The sequence below is a fragment of the Sander vitreus genome, chromosome 3 (assembly GCF_031162955.1).
Source record: "Sander vitreus isolate 19-12246 chromosome 3, sanVit1, whole genome shotgun sequence".
In the NCBI taxonomy this organism is placed as follows: domain Eukaryota; kingdom Metazoa; phylum Chordata; class Actinopteri; order Perciformes; family Percidae; genus Sander; species Sander vitreus.
The window spans coordinates 33708941-33729244 of NC_135857.1; the positions used below are offsets into that span (position 1 = coordinate 33708941).

At 43.0% G+C, this 20304-nt stretch overlaps 1 long non-coding RNA gene across 1 annotated transcript in view; it reads left to right on the forward strand.

Annotated features, from left to right (window-relative positions):
- Window positions 1-20304, forward strand: part of LOC144513499 (uncharacterized) — a 148361-nt gene that overhangs the window by 151 nt on the left and 127906 nt on the right. Inside the window, exon 1 of the long non-coding RNA XR_013501135.1 lies at window positions 1-22. This exon is cut by the window's left edge and continues 151 nt beyond it. This is a non-coding gene — a long non-coding RNA (uncharacterized LOC144513499). The remainder of the gene's footprint in view (window positions 23-20304) is intronic.

Genomic DNA, 20304 nt, shown 5'->3' on the forward strand with positions numbered 1-20304 from the left:
GAGAAGGTGGAGATCGATAACGGTAAGATTGCTGATTGACCGCCTGTTAATAATGCAGGGTGTGTGTGAGATGGCGGATGGAACCGATCTCTGCTATGCAGTTGATTTTTCTTTTCTTTTTTTCTGCCATGCACGGGGGATCCCATGCAGACTTGATCGTGGTGCCAACTGTAGTTTTGTTCTTAGTGCCATGGAAATGAATAATCTCTGTGATGTGATTAGGCTTTGCCATAACCTCGCTCTGTGTGTGACTGCTCTCTTTCTTTCTTTTTTTTTGCGCCTGTGTTGGCACTGTTGGTGCCATTCTCTTAGGCTATACAGGCAATGTATTAAAATCCCTCTAAAAATGTAGCACAGCGGCGCCGTTGACCGTTCTATCTCCGCTGGCTTTGAGAGGCTGATTGGTATTTTTGGCGTCTCACTTCTGTGCTGCCATGCGTCGGCCAGGCTGGCAGCCCCGGCGTGCCTGTATGGGAATGTGTGCGTGCATATCCGTATGTGTGCGTTGGGCCTGCGCGCGCGCGTGGATGGGTGCATCCGTTCGCGCGCGTGTGGGTGGGAGCGCTGTAATAGAACCCATGTTGGGGGGAGCCTTTTTCCTCTGTCTCTGTGTCTCACTCTCTGTTTCTAAAGCTGCCTCATCATGCCGCTCCAGTTGACTGGCGTTACAGACACATCTATTATGCAGGAGGCTAGGAGATGAGAACACAAGAGAGGGGAGGAGGAGAGAAGAGGAGAGTGCAGAGGAGAAGGAGGTAGGGCGGATGGAAAAGAAAGAGGAATAGAGGTAGGGATCACAGAGTTAGGAAAGGTGAGGTGAGAAAAGATGGTAGAAGTGAGTAGAGGGAGCAGTGGAGGAAAAGACAGGGGAAGAGAAAGAAGGGTGGGAGGAGGAGGAGGAGGAGGAGGAGGGGAATTGGGAAGGGAAGGACCATTGTTAAACAAGGGATACAGAAAAAGACAAGGGCAGAGGAGAGGAGACTGCAATGGTGATGAAGTGAGGATAATGAAAAGGAGAGGGTCAAATGAGGAAAGATGGCAGAAGGGAGGAGAGAGGGCAGGAGAGAATAGGGGGAGGATGGGAGGAGGTAAGGTGAGTAGGAAGATACAGGAGAGGGGCAGTATATGGCTACATAATACTGGGGAGGAGAACATCAACAACGTTTTAATGCAATATGTTATATATGAAGCAAAATGTTACAACATTTCACCCAATACATGCAGATTTTCACTTCTACTTGTAGACAGAAGGGAGCAAAGTCAGATCTGCTCTGAATCATCAGAATTGGTAATTTGTTGTGCAGAGAAGAGCATCCCTGTGAAGCCAGTAACACATGGAATAAAATCAGACTAAATGATGTTACTTATTTGATGGCTCGCACTGGTTGTCCTTAAGACAGAACAGTAAACAACACAGCCGAGCAGGAAACAACAGGACAGAGACAGGGTTTGGTAACAGACGCCTATAAGGACCCAGGGAGTGTTTAGGAACCAGTGAGAGCTCTACACTGACAGAGCTTCTGTTAAAAAAGATTGGAACAAGCTGCTTATAGTTCATGGGTAGATTCATAGATAGACTAAACAAGTTGCCTGGGATTCAGGTCCATAGAGAGCTCCTTGGAGCCAGTCTGAGTCTCAGAAGCTGTGCAACAGAAAGTGACCTGACGCAATTAGTCAAGGTTTCACGAAAAGGAGGGAACGGGGGCACGTTCAATCTCAAAATGGTGTGCAGCGCTTTGCTACGGTTTCCGCGTTGAACGACATGTTTCCTCGGAACGGTGTGAAACGGTGTGCAACGTGATTAGAGTTATGTGTTTTCTCTCGTTTGGTGGGCATGTCTCTCGTTTATTGGCTGTGTAACAGGTGATACCCAATCAGCAGAGACGTGTCTGTAAACCCGCGGTAATAAAAAGGCAGAGCGCTTGCGCACCTACGTTTTTCTCCCATCCCTGATTGCTGTGTGGACTAGCCAGACCCTCCTCCGCTCCGCAGCGTCTCTCACTAAAGGGAGAGAACCAGGGCACATTCAATCTCAAAACGGATGTGCACACAAAAGGGTGTTCAACGCACCCCCGGATCAGTTTCAAAAAACGTGTGCTAGGTTTTGTCAGCGCTGAATGTGGCCCCAATGGGATTTCAGCACCACGGAGAGCTCCGACGCGTTCATAGTGTCACAGTGAGCTGTGGATAGTTTCAGAACCAAGGAGAGCTCCAACACAGTTTGGGTGCGTTAGTAAGTAAGGTCCTACATGTCTTCAGCACCATGGACAGCTGTAACATAGGTCAACACAGCCTCTTGAAGTTTATAGATAGATTAATGCCTCGTTCTATTTATCTATAAGTCGATCTGCGAGTCGTTTTCCTGAGTTACGAACCGGAAGTTGCAAATAGAACACCCCCGAGGTCGTATATACGAGTTGTCAAGTCGTCTGAACCCAGAGGACCCCGAGTTCAGTTTTTAAAGATGGCTACACCGTGCATCACACGTAAGTAAACATTGTGGTTTTCTACAATTTTAAGCACTTTTGTCGTTGTTGTAACCAAATGAAGAAGTCGTACACATAGCCCTGTATACTGTTACCTATAGGCATGTCGCTACAGTCTTATTATGAGTTAAATACCGCCTAATTAGTTATTTTGTAGCTTGTGCAGCTGAAATTGGCTAGAGACGCTCCATGTTGCTATGCTATGACAACAATGGCTAAGCCGAGCCTTGAGCAGAAAGCAGAGCAGTAGCCTAACGTTAACGATAATCAAAACGGAATATTCAGGTATCAAACTGTGAAATATATTTGTGTAAAATGTTAATAACTGGGTGAATAGAATCCTAAATGTCACTAAAAATGTTAGAAAATGTGCTGACCTGGCTACCTGGTTAGACACTTCCCCCACCCTGAACACAAAGGAAACCTCACAACACATTCCAAAGGCAATCGTTTTTCTCAGGGTTGTTATATGTGGGTGATTCTCCATCTAGGAGCACTTTTGGCACTGTGAGCTTAAAACACACTTAAAACAATCTTATATATTATGTATTGTAAGTAATGACCTATTAATAACTTGATTTAAAATACATTTAGATCCACATCATTGGTTATTCTTATTTGTTTCTTAAAAACTGTGTAGTGGTGGAAAAAAGGCCAAGGACCCAAAAGTGCCTGTAGTTGGCGAATCACCCATGTGTGATAATTAGTTGAGACCTGAAAGCCTAGGTCAAGGAACTCAAGCTAAATCATGGCTATAATGTAACGTGTATGTGTGTGTTTTAGTGTATTTAGATAACAACATGGACCTGTTCCTGAACCCACAGAGGACCCTGTCGTACCCTAGTCCTCTCTACCAGCATGAAGCTGACCCCACAGCACACTATGCTGATGGGGACCTATCGATCGAGGTCAACCTTGTTGAAGCTGGTAAGATCATGGAAATAATCAGCATAGTATAATCATATAGAATAACGTTAGTAAGGATGTTAATAATCTTCTGCTTACTGACATATTGCTTTTTATGTGTTATAGGCAGCTGCCCTGGGTGGTGCACCCACACCTCTGCCCATGCGGAAGCATGACGTCTTCACGAAGGAGCACACGCTCTTCATACTGGACTTGATGAGGCTACACCTGGAGAGGGAGGGAGATGGTCTCCCAAAGTCTATGAAGGACCTCAACAGCAGGCTCAAGCTTGGCTGGAGAAACAAGAATATGGCAACTAAACTAACAAAACAGTACAAGGAAACATTCTGCCCTGACAAGGTGTCCAGGAGACCATGGTCATCCTCCCTCTATTTCTTTATGTTAAGTTGCATATATTTTATTTTGTATTACATTTTTTATTCCATGTTTCTCATTTAGTATTCATCATTGCTAATAAATATTTACTTGCATGTTACTCAAGCCTTCACTTCATTTATTCAAAACAAAAAGTCAAAACCATACTGTGGGCTACAAAACCATTTTTATTAGTACACAGAATATAAAAATATTACATCAATTCCAATAGAAAGAGTAAATGTATTCAGAAGCTAAGGAGTACAGAGTAGTATGCCCTTGCGGTTCATGTAATCCCCTCCTCTTATGGGTGGCCTCTGGACCCTGATGTGGCATGATGTCCCACTCTGTTCCCGTCTTCAGGAGGATTCGTCATTCGGTGCGCAACATAAATGAGATCAGCGCCCTGATGAAAGAGAAAACCTACATGTTACAGCTAGAATCTAATTAAAAGGGATATTCCATACATCATCCAGTAGAGGCTGCACAATCAGTGCGTCTATCTAACAAAGAAAGCAGACTGGGGCACCTTTCTTTGTTACGTATCCTAGTACAGCCTTCTGCTTAGAAAACCTTCAGAATAAAGTTCCACTAATCTCTTTCAACATCTTAGGTACATCTAAAAACCTATGTTACACATAAATAAAGCCTTTTAGGCAAATAATAACATCGAACAGTGACGTTAAATGCATTTGTTTACCAGGCTGTAACGTTAGCAACGGAATGTTTGATTAAAACAGCGCTTAAAACATTTTCATAGACTTACATTCTCCGCTTTCTATCATCTTTCTCCCAGATTTTAGCTGATGAACCACACACTTGGATTGTAGCTCTCTGTATTCTTTAAGAGCTAGCGCAAGAGCGACTTTCCTTTTCCTGGAGGCGTCCATCTTTTCTCCGACTCGTCGTGTTGTGTGCCAACAACCCGCGGTTATTTGTTTTTCAACACGGATGTGACGTCGCTCTCGAGCTGCAGGTCGCGATTACGAGACGAATGGAACGCGGCATTAAACGTCGACTAGTTTCAGGACCAAGGAGAGCTCATTAAAGGCCTTCTTAGTCCCAGAGACATTGGTCCTGAAACCAGTCCAAGCTCCTACAGTACATAATGGACATGGAGTCCTTGTGCTTTCTCGCCTCGCCTTGGCTGCTGCAGCTCTATAATTCATACTGGTATAATTGCCACTGTTCCTAAAAGCTATTAAACCATTCAATTAATTGGCAAGTATTTTAAAAATCAATTAACTGGTTTGCGTTATTGTTTTATAACAGAAAAGTATATCTTCTCAGATTCCAGCTTGTTAAAGTGCCCATATTATGCTCATTTTCAGGTTCATAACTGTATTTTAAGGTTGTACCAGAATAGGTTTACATGGTTTAATTTTCAAAAAGCACCATATTTTTGTTGTACTGCACAGCTCTCTGTCACTGCTGCAGATCCTCTTTTCACCTGGTCTCTGTTTTAGCTACAGAGTGAGACCTCTTTTCTTCTTCTTCTTCTGTACTATCTTTGCTTGCACTCGCACATGCGCAGTAGCTCAGATGTAGATCATGTCAGCTAGCTAGCTCCATAGACAGTAAAAGAAAGGCTGTTTCTCCAACTTCAGTCAGTTACAAGACAGGATTAGCTGGGAGACTTCTTCTAAATGAGGGCGCACATGGAAGTAGTTCTTTTGTAGATTATGGTGAACTTGTGTGTGTTGTAGCAGTGCTTTGCTATTGAGAACGAGGTAGCATGCTAGCGTTAGCATTAGCGTTAACGGTTGCGGTTAGCCAGTCGTTTTGGCTTGTGACGTCACAAGCCGTGCCGATTTTGAACAGCTCACCCGGAGACTGAAGGCAGGACACATTCAGAAACCGTATCTCACTCAGAACAGCACGGATGGATTATTGTCAAAGTTTGTATGTGTGTGGAAGCACCAGAGACACAAAAGAACACCCCAAATCCCAGAAAAAGTGTTTTTTTCATAATATGGGCACTTTAAATGTGAATTTCTTTCTAGTGTCTTCTCTCCTCTGTGACAGTAAACTGAATATCTTTGAGTTGTAGACAAAACGAGACATTTAAAGACGTCATCTTGGGCTTTTTGGGAAACACTGATCCGCGTTTCACAGTTTTCTGACATTTTATAGACCAAACAACTCATCTATTAATCCAGAAACTAATCCACAGATTAATTGACAATGAAAATAATTGTCAGTTGCAGCCCCACTGTCACTCCATCATACCCACGGCTATACTTACTATGAGTCATATTTCTACTGTTATTATTATTGTTGGGTATTATTGTAGTTGCTTTGCATCTCTCTCTCTCTCTCTCTCTCACTCTTTGTCTCTCACACTCTGTCTCTGCCTCTCTCTCTCTCTCTCTCTCTCTCTCTCTCTCTCTCTCTCTCTCTGTCTCTCTCTCTGTCTCTGCCTCTATGTCTCTTTGTCTCTCTCCCTCTCTCTCTCTCTCTCTCTGTCTCTGCCTCTCTGTCTCTCTCTCTCTCTCTCTCTCTCTCTCTCTCTCCCTCTCTCTCTCTCTGTCTCTGTCTCTCTCTCTCTCTCTCTCTCTCTCTCTCTCTCTCTCTCTCTGTCTCTCTCTCTCTCTCTCTCTCTCTTTGTCTCTGCCTCTCTCTCTCTCTCTCTCTCTCTCTTTGTCTCTGCCTCTCTGTCTCTCTCTCTCTCTCTCTCTGTCTCTCTGTCTCTCTCTCTCTCTCTCTCTCTCTCTCTCTCTCTCTCTCTCTCTCTTTGTCTCTCACACTCTGTCTGTCTCTCTCTGTCTCTCTCTCCCCCTCTCTCTCTCTTTGTCTCTCTCTTAATTCAATTACATTCAATTCAAATTGCTTTATTGGCGTGAACAAAGAAAACATGTTGCCAAAGCAGTTTACAGAAAATGCATATATAGTACATATCACATATTAAATACATACAGTAGCTGTCACATTGATTCTATACTGCACTGGTCGTTACACAACACATTACAAAACAATTGCATAATGCAATATAATTACTTAGTATAATATTCAGTTTTGTACAATATAATAAACGTACGATCCTAAAGCAATCAGTAATGTTGGGATCTTATAGTGGTGAGTCCCTCAGGTTGAGGCAGGCAGATCCATATTTAGCTGCCAGTGGAGCTGCTGTCCCTTCTCCCTGGAGAACTACCAGCTTCTTTTCTGGTGTTAACATTGGGAAATTTGCTATTTATTTTTGCTATTTTTCCAAAGTGTAAATCTCTTTTCACAGTGGAGGAGGAAGTGTATCTCTGTTTCTCACTCCCCGGTTGAGCAGTGAGCACATATACACTCCTCTCTGGGCAGCCATGTCTGTCTGAGTCTTCCTGTATCTACGGCCAGCTGGTGGTCACTGAGCCTGTATATAGTCCAGGATCCTCTCTCTCTCTCTAACCATGAGTCAGATGGCTGCCCACCAAGAGCCAGGATCTGCCTGAAGTTTCTGCCTGTTAAAAGGATGTTTTTCCTCGCCGCTGTCGCACCGAATGCCTTGCTCTTGGGGCAAAATTAAGTCTCTGTTATTATAGAGTGTATCCTGAGGTAACTTATTTTAGGATTTGACACTATAAATTACATCATATACTTTATGGATAACGTCAAGCAAGTGGACTCGTTTTAGGACCAAGGAGAGCTACAGCACAGTGGCGAGAGCCCCAGCATTGTTATTGAATTGTTATTTTTGATAATCGATTAAGTGGTTTTGAGTCATTTTTTAGCATTGAGGACGTCATGTTGGGCTTTAAAAAAAAGACAGGCAGACAGGTTAGCAGATAAACAGAGGCACATAATATTTCTCATGCAGTAAACAGGAGGCAGACTGGCTTGGAAAAGCAACTGGCAGACAGGTAGGCAAGGAGACAGGCACAATAGCAGCCAGCCAGTGAGAAGCCACCCCGTGTCATGCTTGAGTGTGGTAATAGAGTGACATGTTTTAATGCGACTGGAGTGATGCGTTGTTTTGTGGCGACTATTATCATAATGGAGAGCATTACAATGTGCTTCACATCCCATTAGGAGAGAGAGAGAGAGAGAGAGAGAGAGAGAGACTTGCTCCCAGCATGCTACTCTGATCTGTTTTCCACCTACTTCTACCTATGACACATTCGCTGGCTGCTGTCTTTTCCACAGCACAGAGAAGACCCAGCTGTCTTTTTTTTTTTTTTGAAAGATCCTCAAACGTAAGCTGTATGCATTTAATCACGTGGAAGTTTGTGATTTAAGAAAAGAAAGAATAACTAAAATAGCCACGTGTCTATTCACTAAGCTATTAAATTGTTAGTCGTGTCAGTACCACATCTGTTTCAAACTACTGTTCAAGGTTGAAACCAGGGCTGCACGATATGAGGACAACATGCGATAACGTTGTTGTATACAGCGATAACGATATTACTTGCGATAACAAAATATATAAAAAGAAGTGTGCTCAGTTCTGCATTTCTGCTGCTTTGTGTTCTGCTAAAAAAAAAAAAAAATTGCTTGTTGAATTCAAAACAAATGAAAGGAAATCATTTCCAACAGTCTTTTATTGAACAATTGTGCATTGTGTATTGAATATAAAAGGCACCACCAACAAAAGAATGACAGTTACATTTTGAAGGGGCACTTTCCCACTGATATTTTCAAGTAACACAAAACATATGCAGCCCCAGGGTATCTGCACATTTTTTAACAGCATATTTAATGACTTTTAAAACCTTTTTTGAGTCCTCTAAAAGGAAAATGTAAGACTTTACCACGACAACAAAAAAACTGGAAAATGTTCAGCACGACACGAATGGTGTGGCAAAGCGTAGCACAGCTCACCAGAGCCACGCTCAAGACAGGTCACAGGGACACGACGACTTTCATACCCAGTGCTGATTCTCCTTACAGCCCTGACATGGTTGACTGTGCACGTATTAGGTCGAAGTGCTACGTTCAACAGGTGAGAAGATACTTATCGGCAAACCACTTGCCTGCGACGACACATACAGTACTTCTTCTGCTTCTCTGCTTTCATGTGTGAATCCAGCGCTGTGTGGCCCAATGTCCCCGGCTGCATCGTCTTTTTACATGAAGCACACCTCGCTTCATGATTACTGGCTGTTTTCTTCAGCCACCCCTGATACTTTTCGTCCTCCAACCAATTGTCATTAAAGAAACATTTTCCCCATCCATCCATACATCTTCGTCCGCTTATCCGGGGTTGGGTCGCGGGGGTAGCAGCTCCAGCAGGGGACCCCAAACTTCCCTTTCCCGAGCCACATTAGGCTCGGGTCAGGCCAGGTTGGAGATATAATCCCTCCACCTAGTCCTGGGTCTTCCCCAGGGCCTCCTCCCAGCTGGACGTGCCTGGAACACCTCCCTAGGGAGGCGCCCAGGGGGCATCCTTACCAGATGCCCGAACCACCTCAACTGGCTCCTTTCGACGCGAAGGAGCAGCGGCTCTACTCCGAGCTCCTCACGGATGACTGAGCTTCTCACCCTATCTCTAAGGGAGACGCCAGCTACCCTCCTGAGGAAACCCATTTTGGCCGCTTGTACCCTGGATCTTGTTCTTTCGGTCATGACCCAGCCTTCATGACCATAGGTGAGGGTAGGAACGAAAACTGACCGGTAGATTGAGAGCTTTGCCTTCTGGCTCAGCAGTGCGATAAATTGAATGTAATACCGCACCCGCTGTGCCGATTCTCCGACCAATCTCCCGCTACATTGTCCCCTCACTCGCGAACAAGACCCCAAGGTACTTGAACTCCTTCACTTGGGGGGGAAACATTTTCCCGCGCTTGCAATTTCGCTTCAACCAAAAATGCCGTGGTGGCAAACCATCAACTCAACGCATTCATCAATCGCCTACTCGTCAGTCTCCTATGGAATGATGCAGGTTGCACCTACATAGATCGAAGTGCTGCCCTCAGATGGGGCTCTGGTGAAATTGTGGTTGGAAAAAAAGACATGAATGACGAGTCAGACTCGGTCCCACGTGGAATTTAAGACCTCCTTATCGTAAATTCCAGATTTCAAGACATTTTCAGGCCTTAAAAATATTTTTTTTTTATTTAAGACGTTTCAAGACTTTGTAAGGACCCGCGGGGACCCTGAGCCCTAGTTGAAACAATGTAGTCCATGCTGTGGCTGAATCAGTTCCCTAAACCATGCTGAAAGGAGACAAATACGTGAGGAACCATAAGGTGGTTAATGGTCTTCTTTGGATATTAGAACAACCATGAACCTCTTTAGTTTGGACGAAGTGATAGGATTGTAAAAGATTGAGTGTTTATCAATCGCAATTTACTACTACTATGAACTGGTTTATCTGTTTACTTAATAAAGGTGATAATTGAGATTGTCTGTGCTTTGAAACTAATACAAAATGAGGCAGCTTAAAGGCCACACATTAAAAACATGTATTCTAAGATTTGTACAGTACATCACAAGTAAAAATCAGGCCTGTATCTGTACTTCTACCTCTAATCTGTGAGTTCCCGGTGTATTTCACACCACGGAATTATGACAGGCGTTATATTTCATATATTATATATATACATATACATATATAGTTCTCAGTTCAGCATCATCTGTATTAGAGAAAAGAATCACTTCATCAGATGTTTAAAGTGGATGAAATAGCCTTGCCAGCCTACTTACTGGAGTTTCACAACCACACAATTATGGATGTATTATTTGTGTCCCCTTCAATTTTGCTTTTAAGACATTTTATGTTTATTGCTCCCCCCCATAAAGGCTTTTTATGTAACAGCATCCCCACTCCAGTGACAGATAAGCAGGTAAGAGGCCGCCACGGATATCCAGATCATGATGTGTGATTCACATTCCGCTGGAAATTCTGCATCCTTCTCTGGTTAAAGAATTAATCTGTGGCTTAATCCCAGAGCCCAGAGCTATACCCCCAATCCCTGCGTCTATCCACCCATCCATCTGTTTCTTCATCCATCTGTCCGTCCAACCAGCCAGCTCGCTCGCCTCGCCTGCTTTCTCCCCTTTTTCCTTTCTTTCCAGATATTCTCCGACTGGGAGATGTGTTGCAGGTGCACTGCAGGTGTCCTCTTCTCTTCTAGAGACATTACATTTCAATGAAATGCTTCGACGAATACGGTATCTGTACTTTGGTCCCCAGGAGGTCCTTTTGTATCAGCAAAATGTCCTTTCCTTTCCACCGTCACTTGCTTTTGGAGCCTTGCATAAGGTGTTTTCTGTTTTTTATTATTCAGGCAGCAGTGGGGTGCAAATACAGCAAGAATACCCCCCCCCCCCGCCACTACTGCTGCTGCAGAGAATAGGAACTTAAAATTACAGCAATTTAGTTTGATTCCCTCTCAAATGCAGGGAACTGTGGTGTGTGTTTACCTTAATTCCTTCCCATTGTAGAACAGATCTCTTTAACGTAAAGAGGTGTAGCCTGATACTTGCGTTTAGACTATAGTTTTGTGTTAAACTGTTGCATGGAAACTATATAACCATTATAAGCATTATATCTGTTCATGACTGTAATCAAAAGAAGCTACAGAAAGCGCCTCAGAGTGAAGCGCATGATGTGTGGGAGCTCAATGGGAGTAACCCATGACTATCATGATAAGAATATGTATACTGATTGTCTATTGTGTAGCCATGGGAGTTTCTGCTTAAAAGAGTATCTGCTGATAAGAAAGTTAGAAGACCAAGATCCATTTGAACCCAGATTTCCCTCCGACCAAGCCTTCTCAATGTGGTTTAGTAGGGGTATAAAGACTGTGGGTGACTTGCTGACAGAGGGCACTGTGTTGTCTTTTGATCAGCTTAGAGAGAAGTACAATCTCACGCGGAATAACTTTTTTAGGTATTTGCAAATACGCAGTTTCATTCTTTCTAATACTAAGTTGTATCCTAATGGGTTTTCCATCTCAGTTGTGGAGAAGGCTGTCCAGAAGCCTGACTCCAGGAAACGTATTAGCAGGTTTTACAAGGCCCTGTCAGCTTCAACCAGTGACTGTACGGTTCACGTCAGATCTCTCTGGGAAGGGGATTTTGGGGAGACTATCTTGGAATGTGTGGAATGGGATTTGGTCAGGCCCTGCAGGTTGCTTATGTACCAACAAAGCCAGGGAGATGCAATTTAGGGTCATACACAGGCTCCAAATCACACCGGTGAAACGCAATAGGGTCAACCCATTGCTCTCAAAATTTTGTAAGAAATGTATGATTTCTGAAGGTACATATTTCCACTGTATATTTGAAGGCCCCTTTATCAATGACTTCTGGGTCAAAATATGTAAGGAAATCGGTGTTATATTCAAGGACGAACTAGCTTTTACTCCCGTCAGCTGTATTCTGGAGTTAAATCCTAAAGCTTTGGGTCTCGGCTCCTCCAAACTAAGGCTGCTGGAGGTGCTTCTCTTTAATGCAAGGAGATGCGTTCTTCTTCCGTGGATCTCGGACCCTGTTCCCACGATTTCGCAATGGACTCGGAGTGTGTTGGAACTTCTCCCATTAGAAGCTATTAGCTTCTGGCTCAGAGACATGCCTTTTCTCTTTTTCGAAATCTGGGACCCCTTCTTGGACTATATTGGGGAGGATGGTGCACGGACCCTTCAGAGTGGCCTCTATGGTTTAACATGGTCTGAGATCTTGAAGTACATTTCCAGGTGACATACGATAGCTTAAGTAACCCAATTTGACTGGTTACGTTGAGTAGGCCTCAAATGTGCAAACCTTCTGTGTTTTTGTTTAGTTGTTTTATTTGTTTTATTCTTTTTGTTGTCTTGGTTGTCTGTATGTGCCCCGAGGAAATTTAATGAAGATATGTTTAAAAAAGAGAAGAAAAAAAAGAGGATCTGCTGAGGATGTTCGCCAGTTGATCTCTGTACTCCTACGGTGCATTTAATGAATTCCTTGCTGCAAGTAAACAAGCTTTAAGACAACTCCAGTGACTCTGTCATTTTTGATAAATTGATAAATTTAAAGTCCAGCATCTAAGTTTACAGAACACAACTGTGGGTTCACAAAAATGACACTTAAGTTTCCCTAACCGCAGACAAATGTATACAGAGTTCAAGTCAGCAAAGTCTCTGACAGATTATGAACGCCGTCTAACCATATTCCTATTCTCTTATCATCTTGCTTGAAGGCGTCCCTCTCCTCTCTCTCTCCTGTCTCCGGGCAGATCCTCCAGGTTTAACACACACACACACACACACACACACACACACACACACACACACACACCCACACACACTGATCCCCCTCCCGTTCCACTTCTCCGTCTGGTGCAGAAAAACATACACTCACAATCCTGAGCTGTAAGGTAATCAAAGCTTAAGCTAACTGTCTGTGTGTCCCGAGTCTATACATTATACAGGGAATACAACTTTAATACTGAGAATAACACAGCTAGATTATAGAAATATTTCGAAACACCTCAGGTAGTTATCATAGCTAAGAGTTAAGGGAAGAAATATGTATTCCCTAGCTTCTACTATATCAGTGAAGGGTTGCCAAGTCTTACAAAAGTTTCAACGGAACCACGCAATGTATACCTGAGTTTTTCCAGTTTTAGGTGCTGCATAATGTCTTTGATCAACATAGTGGAAGTGGAAGGGGGAGGTTGTGGCCTGTGTCCGGTTCAATAGAATGAATCTGCGCACTAGAAGGGTTATAAAGCTTGCTACAGAGAGAAGGGGTCCTATAAGAGGACTGTTCTGTCCCGGTACTCCGAATACAGCCAACACCGCGTGTCCCAGAATATCAGACAAAGTTTTAAATATTGAGTCCCAACGAGTCCATGCTTCTGATTAAATATCACTGTAAAAGTACTAAAGCTGGATTTAAAACCATTGTTTGTTTGCTTATTGATTTGCTCTCTAATCTGAATAGTTGTCATTAGTTGATGTTTTTTTTTTTTTTTTCTAACCCAGTGTTGTAATAGCCGCACACTCCCACACGTACGGGCTCTAATACGCCACAAATACCGCGATGAAGTGTGAAGTTTATTTCTCCTCCACCTCGTCATTTTCACCTCTCCTCCTCGTGTTTTGTTCCCCCGTTTATTTTCGTAAATGCTTCTTGCGATATAAGCTTTTCTAAATCGACCACAGAAGTGTGACCTACATTTGTGCCCAAGTGAGGGATTGCAGTCCCTTTGCTTTGTCAGACTAATGGAGAAATTAAAATGATTGTCAATGAAGATAAAACAAGATGAGATAAGATAGACTTTATTAATCCCACACTGAGGGAATTCCCCTTGTTATAGCAGATCTGTCAGATCGCATCAGAACAAGACAAATACACATTAAAGCTATAGCGCGTAGTTTCTGTCGCCCCCATGAGGAATTCTAAGTAATGACAGTAAAACTGTCGGCACGTCCACATGATACAAGTCTTATGTGATCGCACCCCCCCCCCAGACGTCATTATCAATCAAGTTTCTGCGCGGGAAAGTCGCCGGACGCCACAATCTTCTGAACACAGTCACACTGAGAAACACAGAGAGAGCTGTGTGGAGCTGATAGTCTTAATTAGCTTTGTAGCAACTAATTTGGGAACGGCTTAAATGTAACAGACAAATAATAATAATAATAATAAATAATACAAAAACGTTAACTGGGAATGAGGTGAGGAAGTGAAAAACCGCAATAAACCGTCACGATCAGGGAGCGCCCCGAAACACCAGGAACACTTGGCAGTTTCACAAATAAATCGTTCTTGTCTCTCCTCTGTGCTTTAGTGACTTTATTTGTGTAAAAAAGAAAAACCTGACAAACGAGATTCCCTCTGAGGACAGTAAAAGATCCACCCAGAATTGAATTAAAAGCTCAGAGCAGATAACTCTGAAGTCTAACAAGGGGGTACTTTTCACCCCCCCCCGGCCCCCCCTGCCTCTGCCAGTGAGTCTTCACGTATGATCCGACAGCGCAGGGATTAAAGAGAAAATGGTAAAAAAAAACGTGTCAAGTTTAAATTGAATATGAGCCGGCGCGGTGCAGACCACCCCCCCCGGGAGCAGACACATGACAACTCCAGTGTAAATTCGATATGGGTGTCAGCATGCTAATGTCAGCAGGACACTGATCGTATTCGCATCACGTATCGCTGCTGTTCTCTTTCCACACCACTGTCGGTCACTCTCACTCCATTTCCATCTCTCTTTTTTTTCATCTCGCTCTCTATCCGTTCCCCTCTTCATACCCTTCTTCCTCTTTTTACTCGACTCATTCCTCTCTCCGTCTCTCTCTCTCTCTCTCTCTCTCTCTCTCTCTCTCTCTCTCTCTCTCTCTGTTTTTCAAGTAGAAGGTCATATCTGACAGCTCGCTGATGGATGTCACTGTATGAGTTCGAGAGAACTGAACACAATAACCCCCTGTGTGTTTGTTTGTGTGTGTTGTTCTGTGCCTGGTCATAGTGAGAAATAATATCCAAAAAATTATGAGCAAAAAGATGAGTGTGTGTGTGGGTGTGTCCCCTCTCCAATTAGGATTCGTTTGGAAACATTTGGAGTGGAATCCGATCACCGCTTCCAAATTCAACACGCCAAAGTTTTGGTTTCCGTATCGATAAGAACCGATAAGAACCGCAATCAAAAGTACGAATCGGGATTTGAATCAGAATTGTTCAAATAAAAACGACGTCCAACCCTATGTCCAACACACTTGAATAAGATCAAACTAAACAGTGCAGAGACATTTAATAGACTAGAGCAGGGGTCTTCAACATGATTTAGGCCGGGGACCCCTGAACTGAAAGAGAGACAGACCAAGGACCCCCCTACTACGTATGTTATGAAAAATGAGTTGCCTATTAAACTGGCCCTACAATAATGTGCAGGGTGGCTGAAAGCCTTTATATTTACCTTTTGTGGTGCATGCAATATATTAACATAATTATTGACATTCAAATATTTATACAGGTTTTAATGTTGAACATACAGTCAATCCTTAAGCTTAACTGTCGATCGTCATTTATGTTGCGTACATTTAAAAACAAATCACAAACAGGCTGATTTATCTTTGCTGATAATATGTAGGAGTCATGTTTATGTATATTTTCAGATCGATTAACTTTTGAACTTTTTGAAATGATTAAACAATATCTCGGGGCCCCCCTGTAGTAACTCTGAGGGTCGCGGACCCCCTGTTGAAGATCTGTGGACTAGAGAATGAATGAATGAATCAGAACAACCTTTCAGTTAGCAGCCTTAAAACAGACTTAATGACTAGTGAGTAGTGTGTTGTGTCCCCGATGATGTGCGTTTCATTTTCCTCCTGATGCAGCCCTGTCGGTCGGTCGCACGGTGTTATGGCTCTGCTGCTGCTGGCCTGCTTCTCGTCCTGAATCGTGTCGAGCCTCCCAGAGGCCAAAGTGTGTGTGTGTGTGTGTGTGTGTGTGTGTGTGTGTGTGTGTGTGTGTGTGTGTGTGTGTGTGTGTGTGTGTGTGTGTGTGTGCGTGCGTGCGTGTGTGTGTGTGTGTGTGTGTGTGTGTGTCTCAGTCCCCTTTGAGACCGAAAGACTTTTTACAGGCAGAAATACATGAACGCTGTAGAGCTGTGTGTGTTTGTGTGTGTGTGTGTGTGTGTGTGTGTGTGTGTGTGTGTGTGTGTGTGAGTAGAGTAGCCTCTGTGGATTGACCCTCCCATTTCACTGTCCATCAAACACAGTATGAGTGCGCACACACACACACACACACACACACACACACACACACACACACACACACACACGCCGAATCATAGCAGATTAGTATATCAGCACTCTTTGTTCTAGTGAAACCTGATTGCTCCTCTTCTCCTCTGAAGTATTTGTGCACTCATGAGTCACAAAAGTCCAAATCAAGGCTCAGTAGCTCAGTCTAATGCGTCTATTTCTGGAAAATGTTCTGTTAACAGAACAAATGGTAGAGGATTTCTTCAGAGGCTTCTCACAATTCTTTTTTTTTTTTATAAAACCTGAGCTCCTACGGTTACCCACAGGAACATGTTTTAGCAGAGGTGGAACGCCATCCAGATCCTCACACAGTTAGTCAGTTCATGCGTCTAAATGAAGCAACGCCCATTTACATATGTTTGCATTTGCAGTTTAAAATAGCAACCCATGCTCATTTTTACCTGAGGGTTAATCAGATTAACTTGATTGTCATTGCACATGTCACAAGTACAGAGCAACGCCATGAAGTTAGTGTCGAACCAGAAGTGCTTAAGCAGTGATTAAATAACATATTAAATAAATGATGCTACAGTATATACAGAGTGCAAGGTATGAATGATATACAAGTATGTAGATATGTGTCTATATGAGTGTCTATTACTACAGGTATGTACAGGCTATGAACAGGCTATGGTAATACAGAATAAATAACTATACAGTATGTACAATGGTGCAACCTGTGAGTATTAAGTAATGTGTTCTTTATTAGTGATTTTCTGTGATGACAGGGAGTAGAGCGAGGTGATATGGAGAGAATCAAATATCACTATATTTTTGAGCAAAAACGTCGATGTTGATATCGCGGCGATATCGCGAGCGATATCATCAGCGATCACGATATCATCACGATACGATATCATCACGATGCCATATCATCACGATACCATACCATATCATCACGATACCATATCATCACGATACCATACCATATCATCACGATACGATATCATCACGATACAATATCATCACGATACCATATCATCACGATACCATGTCATCACGATACCATATCATCACGATACATATCATCACGATACCATATCATCAAGATACCATATCATCAAGATACCATATCATCACGATACATATCATCACGATACCATATCATCACGATACCATATCATCACGATACCATATCATCACGATACCATATCATCACGATACCATATCATCACGATACCATATCATCACGATACCATATCATCACGATACCATATCATTACAATACTTATGTCACGGTATGATATTATTGCGATTTTAAACATGTTGCAATATTCTGCTATTATGTATTGCAATTTATTACCTTTTTTCCAACTTCAAATGTTTCCCAACTTCAAATGATGTCCCCAAAAAGGGGACTGTTTTATCTTAAAAGACATTTCTCTGTCTGGTCATCTCACTTCAATTTCAAAATGGGATTGTCAATACCAACACATATATAATTAAAGATCGATACTTGGTGTCCGTGTATCGACACAGTATTGCCACGTAAAATATCGCGATACTATGCTGTGTCGATTCCCCCCCCGTACTGTTCAACCAGGTGAGCCCCACCCAGTAGCCCCAACTCTGCCATTTCTACCAGCTGACCGTTTGTAACATAGTTTGTAGCTGACTTGGCCAGCTGACTTTTAGTCAGGGTTAGGGTTAGTTTGTTAAATAGGAATATATTTATAACAGCATTATAACATTGTTTGAAGCTTAACATAAGTAGATTCAATCAGGTCTTTCAAAAGGATTTGGATTCAATAAGCAGGTTTGATACTGGTTATAATTTGATAAAATGCTTTTGAACCCTAATCCCCATCCTCTCCTCTCCTCTCCTCTTATGGTCCTTCTCGTTCTCCCCTCCATCTTTTGTCTCCTCTCCTCTCTAACAGAACCCAGCAGGTGTTAAATAACACGCCTGATAGCAACCTAAAAATACTCCCTGACATTTTCCTCTGTCTGTCTCCTTCTCTTCGTCTTTGTCTTTCTCCCAAGCACTCCTTTCTCTACTTCTGCCTTATTTAACCCCCTTCCTCTTGAATCCCTTTCTCTCTTCCTCCCCTCACCCATCCCTCTCTCTTTAGCCTCTGTGTAAGCACAAACTGGGATTTAGCGCTGATGCAGGTCTGCCCTCCTGCTGAGACAGAAAATGGGAGCTTGGTTTTTCCAGCTCTGAATGCAGAACTCACCAGGGTCACCACAAAGTACAGGATGGAGGGATATCACAGGAAGAGGCAGGGAAGGAGAGAAAATCTGAATTAAACACAAAGAGAGGCAGTACAAGGCAGAGGGAGAGGATAGATGGCAGCCAATTATGTGGCTCAGCTTAGTGTGAACAGTGGGACAGAGTGCTGTCAGCAGCCAGATACAAATAGACACTGTGTGTGTGTGTGTGTGTGTGTGTGTGTGTGTGTGTGTGTGTGTGTGTGTGTGTGATATTACACTTCATATCAAGACTTGTGTTGTTTTTTTTAAACACTGCAGAAGCCAATGTATCAGACGCTTGCTGCATCTGAAAAATGCTTGTATCTGTTAGAGTGCGTGCGTGCGTGCGTGCGTGCGTGTGTGTGCGGATCCCACACATAACAAAGTTTGGCTGACCGGTCACATGACAGATGAGTTTAGCGATCGTTACAGTTAAGTTTAGACAACAAATGTTGTAATTATTGTAAAATTACCTCTGATGTGAAAAGAGAATTTGAAGATGTGTGTGTGTGTGTGTGTGTGTGTGTGTGTGTGTGTGTGTGTGTGTGTGTGTGTGTTAATGCACAGCTCACAAACAAACAAGAAAAAATACTTTTTGCGCTCACACACACACACACACACACACACACACACACACACACACACACACAGCTGAATGTCATGTTTGATGTAATGAATTTCAAGGGTGAGTGTCTCCATGTAAGGCCGGGTCATTAAATGGTAATGGTGAGATGAGAGCTAATCTGTCACACGCTGACAGCAGTGATAGAGAGAGGGAAGGAGGAGAGAGAAGGAGGGAGAGGAAGGAGAGGGGGAGGAAGGAGAGGGGAGAGATGAAAGAAGGGTTCGAAAAAGCGAACGTGAGTGAGAGGGAGGAGGGAGAAATGAAAGAGGCAGAGAGGGAAGAGAGAGAGCATTGGGATGTGAGAGGCAAAAAGAAATATAGGTACAAAGGCAAAGAGATTAGGTTTTTTTTTTTTTAATTCTCCTGCTTAAAATATAAACACATCAGAGAATTCCAGAATTGGCTGACAAAATATAAAAAATTCAGTGGATGAAGTTGTGAAGTGCAAATGTGTTTCCTGTTTCCTGTGAGATTAACATCCCTACCTGCCATCAGCCCAGAGAAACCCGTCTGATGTGTGAATATGACTCACAATATGTATGTATATGTGTTTATATGTAAATCCTATCCTATCTATGTATACATGCATAAGCAGTGTTTGGCCCAGGATCGTTTGGGAGTGTCAAGCTAGCTAGAGCGTGTAAGGGCTGGAGAATTACATGCAGTCAGCAGAATGACACAATCCTTGTTAACTTATTGATCATCAAAGCGATACAGAGCAGCATTTTCTCTCTTCAACAAACCATCTTTGGCAGATAAAACAGAGGTTTCCAACGAACATTTACCAACCAACACTTGAATACATAAAATCAATGTAAATGGACTGCATTTATATAGTGCTTTTCTAGTCTAAACGACTACTTAAAGCTTACATATTACAGGTACCATTCACACAGTGCAGCCAAGGCTGCTATACAACGGGCCACCTGCTCATCAGATGAACATTCACACTCCGATGGCACAGCATCAGGAGCAATTTGGGGTTCAGTGTCTTGCCCAAGGACACTTCGACATAGGACTGCCAGGGATTGAACCACCAACCTTC